Source organism: Peromyscus californicus, unplaced genomic scaffold (assembly GCF_007827085.1).
Source record: "Peromyscus californicus insignis strain IS unplaced genomic scaffold, ASM782708v3 Scaffold_13__1_contigs__length_99412109, whole genome shotgun sequence".
Lineage (NCBI taxonomy): Eukaryota > Metazoa > Chordata > Mammalia > Rodentia > Cricetidae > Peromyscus > Peromyscus californicus.
The window spans coordinates 85,684,410-85,700,558 of record NW_026294424.1 but is presented as its reverse complement, the minus strand read 5'-3'; the positions used below and the strand labels follow the sequence as shown (position 1 = coordinate 85,700,558).

Sequence of the window (16,149 nt, the reverse complement as noted above, 5' to 3'; positions counted from 1 at the left end):
TTAGGCCTTCAGATTACTAACCTGGATGAGAATAGATGATAGGTCCACTAATTCAAAGTTATCACATGGAATTATTTCTACTTAAAATACACCATAGAAGCTCCTGGGGTCAGCAAAACCTCTTCAAGTGAAAATACTGAAATAAACCGTGCGGCTGTGCCACCTTTCCGGACACAGCAGGGGTGAAGCAGGCTGAGCCCACTCTCCCTCCTCCTCCTCCTCCTCCTCCCAGCACACAGAGTGCACACGAGTGTGGCTGCGTCCGTCGGGGATGATCACAGGGTTTCCACCTGCCTGCTTTGGTAGGCCCCTCTTTAACTGCTCACCTAACATAAGTAGCCCCACTATGAACCCTGGTACAGTCAACCAGAATTTGTTGAGTGGATGAAGAACTGCTAAATGGTCAACCAATCTGTAACCCAACTCCTCAGTGAGTGTGTCGCAACACTCATGAGATACTTCTGGGGACTGTTTTATGTTGTCTCTTCCTCGTCTCCGGCCTCAGTATCATCACAACCATGGGTGATAAACCAGGAGTTAACCACCCTGAGAAGGGTGAGCCGGGCTGAAAATTACTGTGATCTGCAGCTACAGCAAGCCATTGTAATGTCTCTCTTCCTCATACTTAAGAAACAAGAAACACAGGTCAACCAGCTACCTCTTTCTGCTTCCTAGGATGGGTACATTCTGCCCCTTAAGACCCCCAGCTCCTGACTGCTTTACTGTGCGGGGTTTTAATAGCGTCCATTAACTACTTTCTGGACTGGGTTTCAGCCAACACAAGAAGAGAAAGCTCCAGATCACTCTGTTCCCGTGGCTGTTTGAACACTGTAAAATCTACAGCAGGATGGTGAAAGCCGAAGACGACACAGGGGCCTGAGCCTATTCAAATGGGCTCGCCAGGTCCACTTAGTTCCTGGCCTATGCTGAGTTTAGTTTCTCTGTTTTATCCTTGAATGGGAAGAAGAGTGGCGAATGGAAGGGTCATGCCTCGAGGACATGGACAGTAACAGGCCAAGGACAGGCAGGCTCCACTCACCTGTGGAGACCAGGCACTTCCTCCCCCGTCCACTGCTGTCCCCTCTAATCCAGTGTCTCTGCGGCAGTCAACACAACCTTTAAACTGAGTGGACAGCGTCCTCTCCTGATTTCTACTGCACACTGAGGAGGAAGTGCTCCTTAACCCAGACTCAAGGAGTCAGCCTCGTTGACTCCTGGCCATCCTTCAACCCTCCTGACCTCACCCAGAGCCTCTCCAGTGTCCTCACACCCACCAAGCTCCCTACCTCTTCTTCTGTCTACTCGAACATTCCTTCCATTTCTTCCTGGCTATCCCTTAGCCTTCAGGTTCCGGGTCAAGAGTCCCCCTTCACGGGCTGCCTTATCTGATGTCAACAGTCTCCTTCCTGGTACCCAGCATTTCCTTTACTGTGCCTATCACCACATGGGGCTGCTCACTTGTATCCTGTCTGCCTTGGCAAGCAGTGTGCTCTGCCAGGGTTCCCATATGGTTTTTCCTTCACGACTCACTACGTTCTTTTGACCCAGCTCCACCCAAGATGAGTGTGGGGGTAAGAGGTGGTGGGCGGCCTCTTGGGGATGCGTTCTGACTTCCCAAATGAGGCTCTGTGCCTTCAACTCCCTAAGGCATTGCTGGTTCCTAAGACAGGCGAGCTCACCCTTTCTTCTTGTGACTGTCTCCTTAGGCCACGGGCCCTAACTTTTTTTTTTGGTGCAGCCTTTCTTGAGAGAGACATGGCATTGCCAGAAACTGGCCAAAACCTTGGACACATAGCTGGCATGCCCTGGTGCAATGTTGCTGTCTTCCTTTGGAAGCAACCAGAAAGCTTTTAGTAATTAAGTGGGCAGTGTATGTTTACACAGGACCATGTCTGTCCTCAGGACCCGGAGAATTTCCTTTGCGTTTATGCTGGGTGCACATACATACTTCTTCTTCATGACAGTTTGCCTGCCTTCCTGAAAGCCACATTACATCCTGGGTGTTTCAAGGGACTTCTCGCTTCTCCTTCTGCTCCAGGTCTTCCCTGTCTCTCTGACCACTCACTGTCTTGGGCTAGCAAGTTCTCAAGTCATTGCAGTGGGGTCCCCAGCACACACCTCCTTCCCCTCTCCCAGAGCCTCCGAGGCTGACAAGGCCTGGGCTCCTTCAGTGCCTGAAGGGTGTTTTAAGAACTCCTGGCCTTTACAGACGCCTGTTCTTAAACACAGCTACTCTTCGGTTTCTGGCGACTGACCATGTGACCATGGGTCAAAGGTTCCCCAGACATTCTCAATGCACTGCCCTTTCTCCAAAGGCCCCCTTGCTCTTACTGCTGACCCTTGGCTACTTATCTATTTGAGGCTTGACCTCCGGGTCACTATCTCTTCATTACTCTTTTTTTCAATTTTCAATCATTCCTTGCGATCTAGGCAGCTCAGTCTGCATCCCCTCTGACGTACGCTGGTTCCCCTCTGGCAATACGCTGGTGTCGCCCTATCTGGGACTTCTAATCACAGGCATGGGGCTGACATGCTCTTAGAAACTCCTTGTCTTCCTGCTCACTCACCCTGCTCCCTCGGCTTGGTTTGTGACAACAGGGCCACACATAACCCCTGACTGAGCCTTGGGTTGATGGTCTCTGCACATCTCAGGCCTGGGTCCACTTGCGATTGTTCGGGCTACTTTCTATTCCTGTCCTGAAAACATTTCAAATGGACCCACACCTATAATCTTTATCACTGGCATTTAAACAAGCTTATCCATTTCTAGATGTCAACCTTGTATAAAGATGGGAAAGGGAGGAATGGGGGGGTGGGGGTGGCGGCGGGGGGTGGAGTTCAAATGACTAGTCCTATCTTTCAACCGCCTAAAAGTAGTATTAATCTGCTTCAATCTTTCTTTTTTGAAGTTATTTATTTATAGTGTGTGTGTGTGTGTGTGTGTGTGTGTGTGTGTGTGTGTGTGTGTGTGTATACGAGTGTGTGCCATGGTATGGGTGCAACAGAGCGCAACTATTTCCTTCCTGTGGGGCCAGGGATTTGAACTCAGGTCATCAATCTTAGCAAAAAGTACCTTTACCCACTGAGCCGTCTCTGCAGCCCTTGACTTCAATCTTTGTACTCAGCAAGCCCTCTGGCACACCAGGCCCTCTGGCACACCAGGCCCTAAGTAAAGGCTTGTGGTAAGCAGGGCCCCTGCTCAGGGGCTCACAATTCAACTGGTGAGACCCCTGCTAGGTCCAGCTTCAAACGTTCAGAGACCAAGACTTGGAACAACCCTGAGACGTGTCTCGTTCTCACATGTGTATGGACAACAGGGACTCCAGTGCCAGCTGCCTGAGTCCTCAATCGGGCTCTACAACCTGGTAGGTCTCTGACCTTGGGCGGGACACCTACCTCTGCGTCTCACTTTCCTCCCCTACGAAACAGGAGGAATGCTAACAGCCGAAACACAGATATACAGAGTTTGATTCGTATAAAGCACTCTAACACCTGTCAACAAATATTCACTTCTTGAGACTCACATGTGCCAGGCACGTGGTGAGTCACTACGGCTGAGGTAATCAGCCTGTTTTTTAAAAGGCTTTACTTTGGCTCAGTTTTAGACCAGGGTGGCTTGGCTCTGTGGTTGGGGTCTGCCGCAGCATGCCATGGCAGGGACATGCGACACTGTAAACCACCTCAGCCCCGGAGAGCAAGAGAGAGGAAGCAAAGGAAGGGGAAGGGCTGTGGGCCCACTATGTCCTTCAAGGGCATGTCCCCAAAGGGCTGCTGACCTCTTACTGGACCTCACTTCTCCAGGCTTCCACCAACTTCCTGCAGCACCTCCTGGGGGACAGCGGCTTGTGGAGCTTCGATAACCACCGAAAATAGGTGGAGATGAAGCAGGGTTTCTGGGAAAGTAGTGTCACGGGGAAGGTGAATGCCTCCTGAGAAAATGCAGGTCTCCCTTCTCCAACCTTCGCTCTCTGCCAGTCGCTGGCAACACACTTAAGTCCCTGCCGCAAGCTGTGCATCCTGACACTAACGTCAGACGCAGCTCAGGAAGCGCTTTCCCAAACCTCCTTCAAGTGGGCCCTCAAAGATCCTAAAAGACACACACAGCATAATCAGCCATCCCCATTTGACAGTGTTGCAGAGGGGCAGATATCTGCTCACGATCACAACTCGTAAACTAGATGGCTGGCGGAACAGTGTCCTTAGCTCCACTTTTCACGCACTTCATCTTGGGATCTCTCTCAGCACAGACCGCCTTTGAACGTGACAGCCCTAAAAGTTCTGTGGAAAGGGTGGCAAGCACTTAATCCCCAAGGCTTCTCTGCAGGGAAAGCCCAAGGAGAAGAGAGAAGAAAGTCACTAAAATTCCAAAGGGACTCCTCTGTCCCAAGGCCAACTGTTCCTACACCTGGAGACACTGGGCCAGCATCAAAGGGGCGCCCTTCCTCCTACCCACAACACCCAGCTTGCACTCTTGCCCTTAGAATGCTTCCTAACACTAGGCACACGGCTGAGAACAACCCGACACCTATCAAGTGAGCTGGCTCACTCTGAGACAAGAGGCATTCTGAGACATTCTGGCTGCTTCTATACCCAGCCTAACCATCTATTCGGCCAATCGTCACCAAGGGCCAATCACGGAATGTATACTGAAATCAGGCATTATACTTGCAATGAAGGCAAACCGTTACGACCCCCATGTGCAAATAATTATTCAATTACACACTTACAAGCCCGGTGAGTGCTGTGGAAATACAGCACAGGAGACTGAGCAAGCCCTCTCCTCTCTGCCCATCACTGTCTACGTATATGCTCGCACCCACCAGTCCTATGGAGAGCAGGTGACTGAGCCGCTGTCACAGAAGCTCTAATTACTCCGGGAGTACTTTGAGCCAAGCTGGGCACTATACTCATCTTCGAATATTCACAACCATTCTTCAAGACACGAGGACTGTCTTTATTACCCCTCATGTGAGCCCTCGAGGGAGGCTGGCTGGCGGCAGTATGTATGCTCGTAACCACCATGAAAAAGTCTTAATCCGATCTGGGGCTCTTTTCTTCCTTGGCCAGTTATGGTTCTCTTTCTAGCAATAATGCCCAGTAAATATTTATCTAACAGTTTGCTCCCTGGGCTGGGAAGACGGCTCAGTGGGTAAGGCCTGCGGTGCCGGCATGAGGACCCGGGTTCCCCGGTGCTGCACGGCATACCTGTAATCCCAGCCTGGGGAGGTGAAGACAGGTAGGTAGATCCCTGGAGTTCACTGGGCCACCAGACTTGCCCCAAGTCAAGTCAGTGTTCTGGGTTGTTCTGCCACATGGATGAGGTTATCGTGCATGAAACTGGGAAAGGGGCATAGGTGACAAGTCCTGATCAAACGACATCTGAGGATGCCATCAACTCGTGCTGAGCACTTCCTAAGTGCAGACTCCAAGCTAGAATTTCCAGTTTCTGAGCCCCGTTCTCTGAGCCTCAGAACTTTGTTTTCAAAAAAAAAAAAAAAAAAAAGGAAAAAAAGGACCTATCTTTTTGGGGGCTATATCTACCTGTGCCATAATAACTGCTACAAGATGGAAGCTCCTAGCAGCTAATCAGCATGGTCTACATAACGACAGATGGATGTGGGCATTTGCCGTGCAGGGTTAAGACAGTGGTGTCACAATGGACTCTGAGTCCTTAAAAAGGGGGTGGGGACTCTGAATGCCCAATGCATTTGGAAAGAGATATAAATAATCCCAAAGTGATAAGGGGGTGTTCTGCAGCAAAGAGCTGGTGACATATTGTACTATATATGGACCCCTTAGGAAGTGACTAGCAGAGAGGGCGTGGAGGTGAGAAGGAAATGGTCAAGGTCAAGGGTACAGACAGAGCTTGGAGGAGTGAAGGCTGCTGCTCCAGCCCCAGGCCTTAGGAAGAATGAAACCAGTGGATGGAACTTCCTGACCATTTAGAGGCATCTGGAGTTGGGGGTCCAGATTTTCTGTCAAGTCTATCCCCCCTCAAGCTCTGGGCGAGATTCCCTATTCTCCTACTGGGGAGCAAGATGGAGGGACTGGGGCTCTGGAAGGACACTGGGGTCCCAGTGCAGTGTATAGGAGCCAAGCTTTCGTTGTCCCATCTACAAGCAGGGAAGCTGTCCCAACCCTAGACTTGCCTAATGGTGTGCATACTTACACTCAGGCGTACATGCACCACACACACACACACACACTAAAAATTTTTAAATGCTAATGGAGGCTGTCATTCATTGAGAGGAAATAGACTCCTTGCTAAATTCAGCAGCATCAGCCAAGGAATCCTGGCAAAAAGCGAACTCACCGTCTTGTTGCAAGGGAACCTAATCCTCACTTTGCCCAAGAGGATTACTGGTCTTAGGAAGGAGCTCACATGCACGGTTTCTGAGCCCACGGCAAATGCATCTGTTTCCAAGATTCATTCTGCTTTTTTCGGATGGGAATAAGCATTCCACGCTATTTCAACATCTGAAAACAGTAAGCCTAAAGTTTTCCCACCTTGCTATTAGCCAGGCTTCTCCTGGGCACACTTCTCTCCCCTGCTGAAGCTTTAATTCTGTGGGAGAGCCACTGGTAAGGCAGGTGAGGTATCAAAAGGCAGCCAGAATGCAGAAAGCTAACCAGTTTGCGGCAGACATCCTCAAGGTGGGACTATGCTTCTGGGGGCTGGTTCTTCTACGCGTCCCCATTATTTTTACTCTTCCTTTCATTCCTGTGGATAGTGTAATGGGGGGGGGGGAGGCTGGGATGCCCTCCCTCTGTCTGATCTTGGGTGTCCCTGTGTGCTGAGATTTCTGGGTCTACTGACATACACAGGTTTCACATCCTAATATGGAAAACAAAACTGTTCTTAAACCCCAAAATTTCAACAACTGAAATCACATGCTTTTTAAAAATTATTATTATTTCAAAGTTTAGGATTAAATACAGTCAACGATTTGAATATTCAAGAATCCCCCAAACTCCAAGATCTGAGGTATCTCTGGTCCCAATCATTTATTCCCCTCACACACATCATTTTTTGTTTTGTTTTGTTTGAGACAGAATTTCATTATGAAGCCTTTTACTGGCTTGGAACTGGCGGTGTAGACCAGGCTGGATTCAAACTCATAGAGATCCACCTGCTTCTGCCTCCCGTGTGCTGGAATTAAAGATGTGTGTGACCACGACCAGCCCCCAGTCGTTTCTAAGAAGGTACATTTGGCCCATATAACACACAGCAGGACCGAGGAATCTGTGGCCTCGGTTTGGCACAGCAGTCTCAAACCATCATTTGAAAATATTACAACTGGTACCTGTGCGCTGCTCTATGCTTTACAAAGCATTTTTACCTAGCAAATTTAATCTTTGCGACAACCTAGGGAGTGCTTCTGAAACACATGGTATCTAACTTATTTAGGATCCCAAAGAAATGGTAAAATAGAAAGCCTAAACTACAACAAGCCTCCAAGGATGTATGTCTTAACCACCCTCTCCCACTGGGCCACCGCCCAAGGGCTTCTTAAGGTACCTATGGGGTGGAAAGTTCTCTAGAAAAGTGTGTCTAGTTCTAGGTGAGCCTGAGGATTCCTCTGGCAGCGCCTTCTGCAGCAGAATGGATGTGGCTTCTGCTGCTGACTTTCCTCCCTTTACCACCAGGCAACCAAAGAAGCTTCCAAACAGTGTTCTGAGAGAGCTCAGGGACACACACACTCTTGGCTAGTTTTGTTCCCATTTGTGACCTGCCAGTTGCCACACTCTCCTGGGTTTCCAGGACCTGCCTGGTCTTCCAGGCTGGAAGCAAAACCTGCCTTTATACCAGTTCCTGGTCTCATCAATGTCAACTAACAGTTTGGGGCACAAAAGCCCACAGGAAAGGAGTCAGGGAAGAAGAGACTGACTGTGCAGAATAGTGTCTTCTGGGCACTCACACACACAGAAAGAGTCCCTGTAGACTAAAGTCAGACAGGTCAGTGACAGTCGATCCAGGCGGGGCTGGGGCAAGAAATACCCTGGGAGCTGTCCTTGTCAGCCCACGGGTCTCCTCCCACCGCCAGCCTGACATGTCAGGTCTGGGGAGAGAGTACAGAATCCAGGACAAAGGCGAGGTACTGGACTGTGACCCCACTTCACCAATCCAGCTGTGGATCACTGGCCTCCGCCCCAGCCGGACCTGGCTCGGTAGGGGAGACAGCCTCCTCACACCACACATTCCAGCTGCTACCGGTGAGGAGGTAACCATGGGAACCAACACAAAAGGCTGAATGTTAGAGGCGCAGACTGGAGGCCATGGTGAGGAGGCTGCGAGGGACTCAAGTCTTGCATTCTCCTAACTGCAGCCATGCCTGCTGTGGTGAGACCCAGGCTGGGTCAGGGCCTGCCCACAGTTAAGCGGCCTGGCACAAGGCCTCGAGGGTGTCAGGGCAGCCAGGCTGCTGCTAATCCTGCAGGATCTTCAACATTTCTTTTTTTCCCCGTTGGGAGTGTAGTGTCCCCAACTGCACTTGCCAGTTGACGGCCCTCACCTGCACTGAGGTAACACAGCTCACTCGGATGGCCAGAGATGGCACACAGTGACATCCCTGCCAATACGGAGCCACTGACTGCACTCTGCAGAGGGCTCCTCCCTTCGGCACTTAGCTTCTCCCCAGGGTGCCTGTGATCAGAGCTACCTGCCCTCTTAAGTGATTGAGGAAGGGGCCCTGAGATTTCAGATGTCCAGGGAACTCTGCCTTGTGAAGGAGAAAAATTAATTCTGTGTATCTAGCTCAACAACCAGGATGGGGTGTGTGTGTGTGTGTGTGTGTGTGTGTGTGTGTGTGTGTGTGTTTGTGTGTGTAGGGGAGTAGGCAACAGAGTTTTGTGCCACTTAGTTTTTGTCAGTTTAACACAAAGTCCCATCGCCTGGGCAGAGGGAGCCTCAACTGAGGAACTGCCTCTACCGGATTTCATCAGACTGGCCTGTGGTCACGTCTGTGGGACACAGTCACGATGAATGGTAGATGTGGAAGGGTCTACCCAATTCTGGGAGGTGCCACTCCCCCGCCCCCGTCCCCCGCAGGTGACCCTGGGATGTGTAAGAAAGCAGGCTGAGCAAGCCATTGAGAGCAAGCCAGTGAGCAGCCTTCCTCCATGGTTTCTGCCCTGACTTCCTTTGATGATGAACTGTGATCAGGGTCTCTAAATCAAACCCTTTCCAAGTTGGTTTTGGTCAGTGTTTCATCACAGCAACAGAAAGCAACTAGGCCATGTCTATACGGTATTTAACAGTATTTACTTCCAGCTAATCCCTTCGTCTTCAGCAGTAGGGCTTTCAAACCACTACTATGATTTCTTTTTATTTGATGTTTTAGGTCAAGGTTCTTTACCATCCGGAAGCTGAGGACATGTCCATGGACATAAGTAATTTAAAAAGAATACTGTGTCGACAGCTGACTTTCCTCTTACCGAGACAACGCTGAGGAGCACCCGGCTTACCTCCCAGTCTTCTGCAGAATGAGACACTATTTTGGCCTCTACTGTCACAAAGTCTAGGCCAAATCCCTACAATTTGAGTTCATGAACTGGTGGACCTACCAGAACGTACTTGGAGCTCCTCTGCTAAAGCATGGGGGGACAGGCTCAGAGTCTCTCACAGAGAGACTCCAGGGCAGTGAAGGAGGAGCCTGCCTCTCCAACAATACCTCTTCCCCCAACAACCAGGTGGAAGATCCTTTAACTGGTTCAGAGTGCACACACAGCCAGGTACGGTGGAACACAACCGTAGTCCCAGCGCTTGCGAGGAGGAGACAGGAAGATCGAGAGTTCAAGACCAGCCTGGACTATACACCAAGACTGTCTGAAAAAAAAAAAAAAAGTGTGTGTGTGTGTGTGTGTGTGTGTGTGTGTGTGTGTGTGAGAGAGAGAGAGAGAGAGAGAGAGAGAGAGAGAGAGAGAGAGGAGTCAGACAATTTCTCCTGCACTAACGTTGATTTGCAGAGTGACACAAAGTTCACTTATTACTGGTGCTATTCTCTTCTGGGATAACTGCATCTCAAAAATATTCCCTTAAAGGGAAAGGTATCCAACGTCTGTTATGGACTTCATCAATTCAGGGGATGGGTGGACTTGGCTCTAGCCCTGACACCTCCAAGCACTCTACAAGCTATTTGATCTCACCTGTGTCTTGGGTTTCCTCACTTTAAAAGGGAAATAATAGTGCCTACCTTACAAGAATGTGAGGAAGATCAAATCGACCAAGAGACCGGCAGTACCAAACAGGGCCTGAGCCTCAGGAAGTGAGCATTAGCAAGTAAAGGCTAGCAATTAACACCCGCCAGGTGGCTGGCTGGTAATTCTGACATGTATGTTGCCAGCTAATCCTTACCACAGCTTCTCTCAGGGTATTATTATCTCTGCTTCACACATGCAGAAATGGAGGTGGAAATGGATTCCCCAAGCCATTAGAAGGCATCCCTGCTCAGATTCAAACCTAGACCATTCTGTTTGCACAGTCTGTGTGTGACCTTTCTACTACCCTCAGTGGCCTTTATGCAAGACTGTTTTGTTGCTATTTTTAGTAAGGAATAATAAAAAGAATACCAGAGTAAGAGCCAGTGTTTGGAGAAATAACACCAGGATCTTAAATCTTCATTTTTAGCTGGAGGCTTTGGAAACAAAACACAATACATGAAAAACTAGAACTCTCCCAGGACAATGCAGTCGATTCGGAGAAACAGCCCGGCAGAACCATGTTCGCGCTCACACTCAGTTCAGAATACCTACAAGCACTAGAGCACAATGCCCAGCTATTCATCACTGCATTCCTGGAGGCTGGTGAGTTCTCAGGCCATGTTTGAGAAATGTTTACTAAATGAATTAAACCAATCCAACAACAATGCCTCTTTGGATTTGGCAAAGCATAGAACATCTTTCCCAAATACTTGAACTTAAAGAAACAATGGAAACTTAATAGGTTATCTATTGTCCTTCTTTCAAAACTTTTTTTTTCACTCAAAATTCAAGTTAAAAAAGCCATCCCCTTTTCCCTCTGTGTAGCCCTGACTGTCCTGGAACTCGCTCTGTAGCCCAGGCTGGCCCCAAATTCACAGAGATCCGCCTGCCTCTGCCTCCTGAATATGCTGCTATTAAAGGCCTGTGCTATCACCTCAGGGTTAGTATAGCCCTGCCTGTCCTGGAACTCGCTCTGGAGACCAGTCTAAAAAAACAAAGTATCTGATTCAGAGCCTAGAAACTTCCTTTTTTCACCTGCATCTCTAGAAAGATCATGGAAGATGTGAACATTTAACCTGGCTTCCCGGAAGATGCTTTTGAGCCTCAGCCCAGAAGGAATTCCCTTGAAATACTATCACAAAATCAGTCTTCAAAAGTAGGGTTTGTCTAACAGACGCTTCCTCTCTTTGATGTAACTTTAAAGACAAGTTCCCCTTTTTTTTTTCATTGCATTAAGAAAAATTTTTCAAAGGATGGTGGTGGCATATACCTTTAATCACAGCACTCTGGAGGCAGACACAGATGGCCCAACTCAGTTCTAGGCCAGCCTGGTCTACCAAGTGAGTTCAAGGGCAGCCGGGGCTACACAGAGAAACCTTGTCTCAAAAGAAAAAAAAAAAATCATACTATGTATTTCATTGTTTTCCACTCTCCCAACTATTTCCAGATCCCCCCCAACTCCCAACCCATCCGACTTCGCTCGCTCTCTCTCAAAACAAAAACCAAACCAAACAAAAACCCAAACCCAAAAAGCCAAAACCAAACAAAAAGCTCACCAAAAAACCAAACCAAAAGAAAGCATGGGATTTTGGTTTGGCCCACAATTCCCGGACACGGGGTCACCTGGTGTGTGGCAGATACACCTAGTGACACTTCGAAACTAACTTTCTCTTTGTCACCGGCTATCAATTGCAAACAGCATCTTGGTCAGGGGTGCCCCCCTGTGATCTGATCAGGCAGGCCAGAACTTTACAGTGAAATCCCCAACAGACACAAAAAGAGATCTTTACTAAAATGGAGACATGTAATGCCGGGGGTAGCCGTTCTGTTGCCACAAAACCTTCCTAACCCTAACCAAAGTGCCTTTAACATAAAGGGTAAGTCACTCACACTTTAAACCACATACTCACCATAGTGCACAGAAACATGAACAAGTCCCTGAGCTCAGACCAAGCTAAATACTCTTCATCATTATCTAGCTCTGTCCTCCTACAATCTAAGGAGAGGCGCAGGTCCTGTCCAATGTCCCCAGGCATCTCTTAACTTGCCCAAGGCAATGTTACACACACCTAAAGGCAGGACTGGAGGGAGGGAGGCCCTCTACCAGTTTCCTAATGCTGTGTCCAGTTCAACAGGGTTCAGTCACGGCCGACATCTATGTGACTGAGAACAGAACACAATGCCCTTCCATCACCACACAAAGTTCTTATTTCTTTCCAGCCCTTTCCTGGGCAACCACTGACTTCTACCATCATTGATTAGTTCACTGATTAGGACTAGCAATGTAGCTCAGGGGTAGAGCGCTTGTCTGGGCCGTGAAAGGCCCAGGTTTCAATCCACAGTAGAGTAAATAAATAAACAGTTTATGTGTTCTTTTTCATCTGACTTTTCAGTTAGCACAGAGTTCCTGAGACTCATCGAGGGCTGAGGACCTGACGCTCATTTTTGTTGCTTGCTGAATAGTATTCCATCGTATGGGTGTGCCACAGTTTATCTGCTCTCCTGATTATTTCCAGATGTGGACAAACATGAATTAAGTTGCTATGGATACTCTAAACAAGTCTCTCCTTTTTTTTAAATAGACATTTGTTTTCATCTACTCTCTTGGATAAATACTTGGGCATGAATACGCTGGGTCACAGGTTGGTATATATTTAACTTTACAATAAACTTATGTTCTTAACCCCTGAACCCTACTCCCAGAGAATGACAGTAACTTATTAACATGCTTTGTTTTTCATATACGATGAGCTCCCTGAAGGCAGGGAACCCATCCCTAGTTTCTAGGATGCCTCCCACATGGTAAATGTTTGCTAAATAAGTGAATGTCCACTGTTCTTTTTCTTATTTGGTGTTATGAGAGCCTAAGAAAATCAGTTTGGGGCATGCAAGAAAATAACGCCAAGGCTGTGGAGTGGCGGGGGTGGGGTGTGTGTGGCGCATTCAAGAGAGGTGAAACACTGTCAGGCCAGAGACTTAAGTCTTGCTTCTTTCTGCCCTGACCTCTCCCAGAACGTGAGCCCCTCGGTGACCTTCCAGGAAGAAGAGTGGCAGCCCCTGGTCAAGTGATACTCAGGAAAGGGAGGAAGGTGTCACTGCAGCTGAGGTCACACGCTGGTTAGAATTACACACTTCTGTCAAACAGGCAGGCAGACCTAGTGGCAAGCCATGAAATTCTACCTTCTGGAAGGAACCAGCAAAGCCAGAACACCGCGGGGGTCCTCCAACACTCATTACAGGCCCACTTGGTTTGGGTTAATGTACCATGAGCTCCAAGGGAACATGCAAAGCAGGGATAAATTTTGGGAGAAATGGTGGCGTTTTAATTTTCTTTGTGTGTGTGTGTGGGGGGGGGTCAATTCAAAACAGGGTTTCTCTGAATGTATCCCTGGCTGTCCTGGAACTCACTCTGTAGACCAGGCTGTAGATCGGCCTGCCTCTGCCTCCCGAGTGCTGAGAATAAAGCATGTGCCATCACTACCCGGCTTAAAAACTGAACTACAAGGAAATGATAAATTTCTGAATAGATTTGAACATGATACAGTATATACAGGTATCAAAATATCACACGGCACCCCGTAAGTATGGACAACTTTTACACATCAGTTAAGAACTGGTAACCTCAATAAACTGTGACCAGATGTAACTCACATCCAGAATATCTGAGTTAAAATGAAGACCGCATGGCCAGCATTGTGCTGGCCGTCTGTACTCACTCCCAGCTGCTGGGGAACTGAGGAAGGAGGATGGCCTGAGTCCAGGATCCCAGGCCAGCACAGGTAACAGTGAGGGGAGAGAGGGAGGGGCCAGGCAGGGTGAGGGGAGGGGAATAAGAATAATTTCGGGTTTGTCATCCTCGGAGGTTCACTCTACAAGAGGACACACACGCTGCGTGTAAGGGAAAACTCCTCTTTCCCATCAATCGATTCCTTCGCTTGAACTCACAGAACTGCCTCTGTATTCAACCTCCAACCCCTCAGAATGAAACCGGTCGTGATTTTCTGAACAGCACAGAGAAGACTGGGGGGGGGGGGGGGTCGCAGCATAATCTAGAATCATTCTCAGCAAAATCCCTTTGTTTCACGGAAACGGCTTCACCTCGGCTAGGCTCAGGTAGTTTTGGTTAAGTTCTTTGTTTCCAGGTCACTGCAAGTGGGAATTTGCTTTTAGAACTCTTCAACTCGGAAGCTGGGAGAGGTGAGTGACCTGTCTTATTCAGGCAGTACCACACTGAAGCCATCCCAGGCAGATGGATGTTTATCCTATTCTTAAAGTCTCCAGGGAAGTAAATTCTCCACAGCATCCCTTGGTAACCTTCTCCAGGGTTTTACCAAGGGTTTGGTAAGGAAGTCCTGATGTAGAAACCAATAAAAATATTAACTTTAAGAGCCTAGCTACCTACAGGCGCTGGAAAGGGATATGTGTCTGGCATTCTGCCGTAATGGTGAAGGGACATATTTACAAAACAGGCTGTACAAACAGAAGCCATTTGCCAGGGGCAGATGTGGAAAGCTGGTTCAAGAGAAATTGCCACAATAAACTCCATTTCAACCTGGGAACTATGTGAATGAGTTATTGTTGGTTATAGCATTTTAAGCAAATGCATTTCCTTGTCAATTCCTACGTTTTGTTTCTAAACAGATTAGGAACAGGAGGAAAATTCTACAGCCCTGGAGTTCTCAGCTGATTAGGCAGCTATGAAAAACCAGGTCTTAGGAAACTCCAACACATTTCCCTCTTTGTCTCATCTATATATATCCTTTCAACCACAACAATCAAAACGCTTTTAAAATTAGAAAAAAAAACAAATTTTAAAAGCAGGAAGACGTGATCTAGAGAGAAATCAAAGCATAGGAAAAAGGACTTTTAAAAAGGATTCACTGAAATTAACCGAAATCTAGGCCAGCTTCTGGTGAAATCACTTGGAGAGAAGGTGTTTTCATTGGGAACGTAATTCCACTAGCCTTTAAAAACGATTAAGAAACAGAAAAGGCACGGGTCTTTGGAAGCCCACGCACCCAGATAGCTCTCCATGGGAATTACATGGACGTGGTGCCCGGCCGAAAGCAAAGAGTCATCCGTCTGTGCACACAACTGCTCCCCGGCAACCCTAGGACTGGGTGGGTGGGGGCTGGGGGATAATGCCAAAGGCTTTAGAGAAAGAGGGACACACCCCACCCCCACGGCGAGGAGGTCTTAGCTCTCTGGCAACCCAGAGCAAAGCAAACGTCAGGTGCAATTTCATTTCCACGCTACCTGACAGCGGAACACACTCCTGGAAATCATTGCCTTGGCTCTGGAGCCGGTGGGGGGAGGGGCACGCGCGCCCCCTCCAAGTACTTTGGGGCCTCCCCGCTAGGGACCAATCCAGCAACATTAAGAAAGGCAAAGGCGGTCTACACTCCGCAGGAGCCCTGGTGGGAAGTAATTTATCAAAATTAAAATATTTCACAGATCATTTCTTCTGAAGCGTTTTCACGCTGTCAGTCACCAGCAATCCCGTTGGAGTGGCAGCCCTGCGACCCGCCCCCCCCCCCCTTTCACCTCCCCTTCCCCCGGTACCCCCTACCGCCGGCCCCGGGTGAGAAAGACCAGGCCTAGAGTGCCAGGAGCCCCTCGGAGCGCGCCACCTGCCCGCAGCCGGCTGCCTGGTTCCCCCCCACCGCCACCCCCGGGACACCTTCTGCAGATCGGGCTTCTGGAAGTCTCCCGGCCGGGCCGCCCCGGGCCCGAGTCCCCCGCGCCCCGCACTCACCATCGCCTCCCGGCGCCGCGGGGCTCCCGGCCGCCGCCAAGTTCAAACCTCGCGGCCACGGCGGGCGCGCCGAGCATCGCCGGCGGCTGCGCGCGCTCAGCAACGGGCGGCGGCCGCGCCCTGCGCCCCGGGCGCGCGGCTCGGCGGCGGCTCCCCGCTCGGAAGGCTGGCCGCCGCTGCGGGTCCCCGAGCGC

At 49.3% G+C, this 16,149-nt stretch overlaps 1 protein-coding gene across 1 annotated transcript in view; it reads right to left on the bottom strand.

Moving 5' to 3' along the window:
* Positions 1-16,149, bottom strand: part of Shroom3 (shroom family member 3) — a 301,901-nt gene that overhangs the window by 57,225 nt on the left and 228,527 nt on the right. The window lies entirely within an intron of this gene.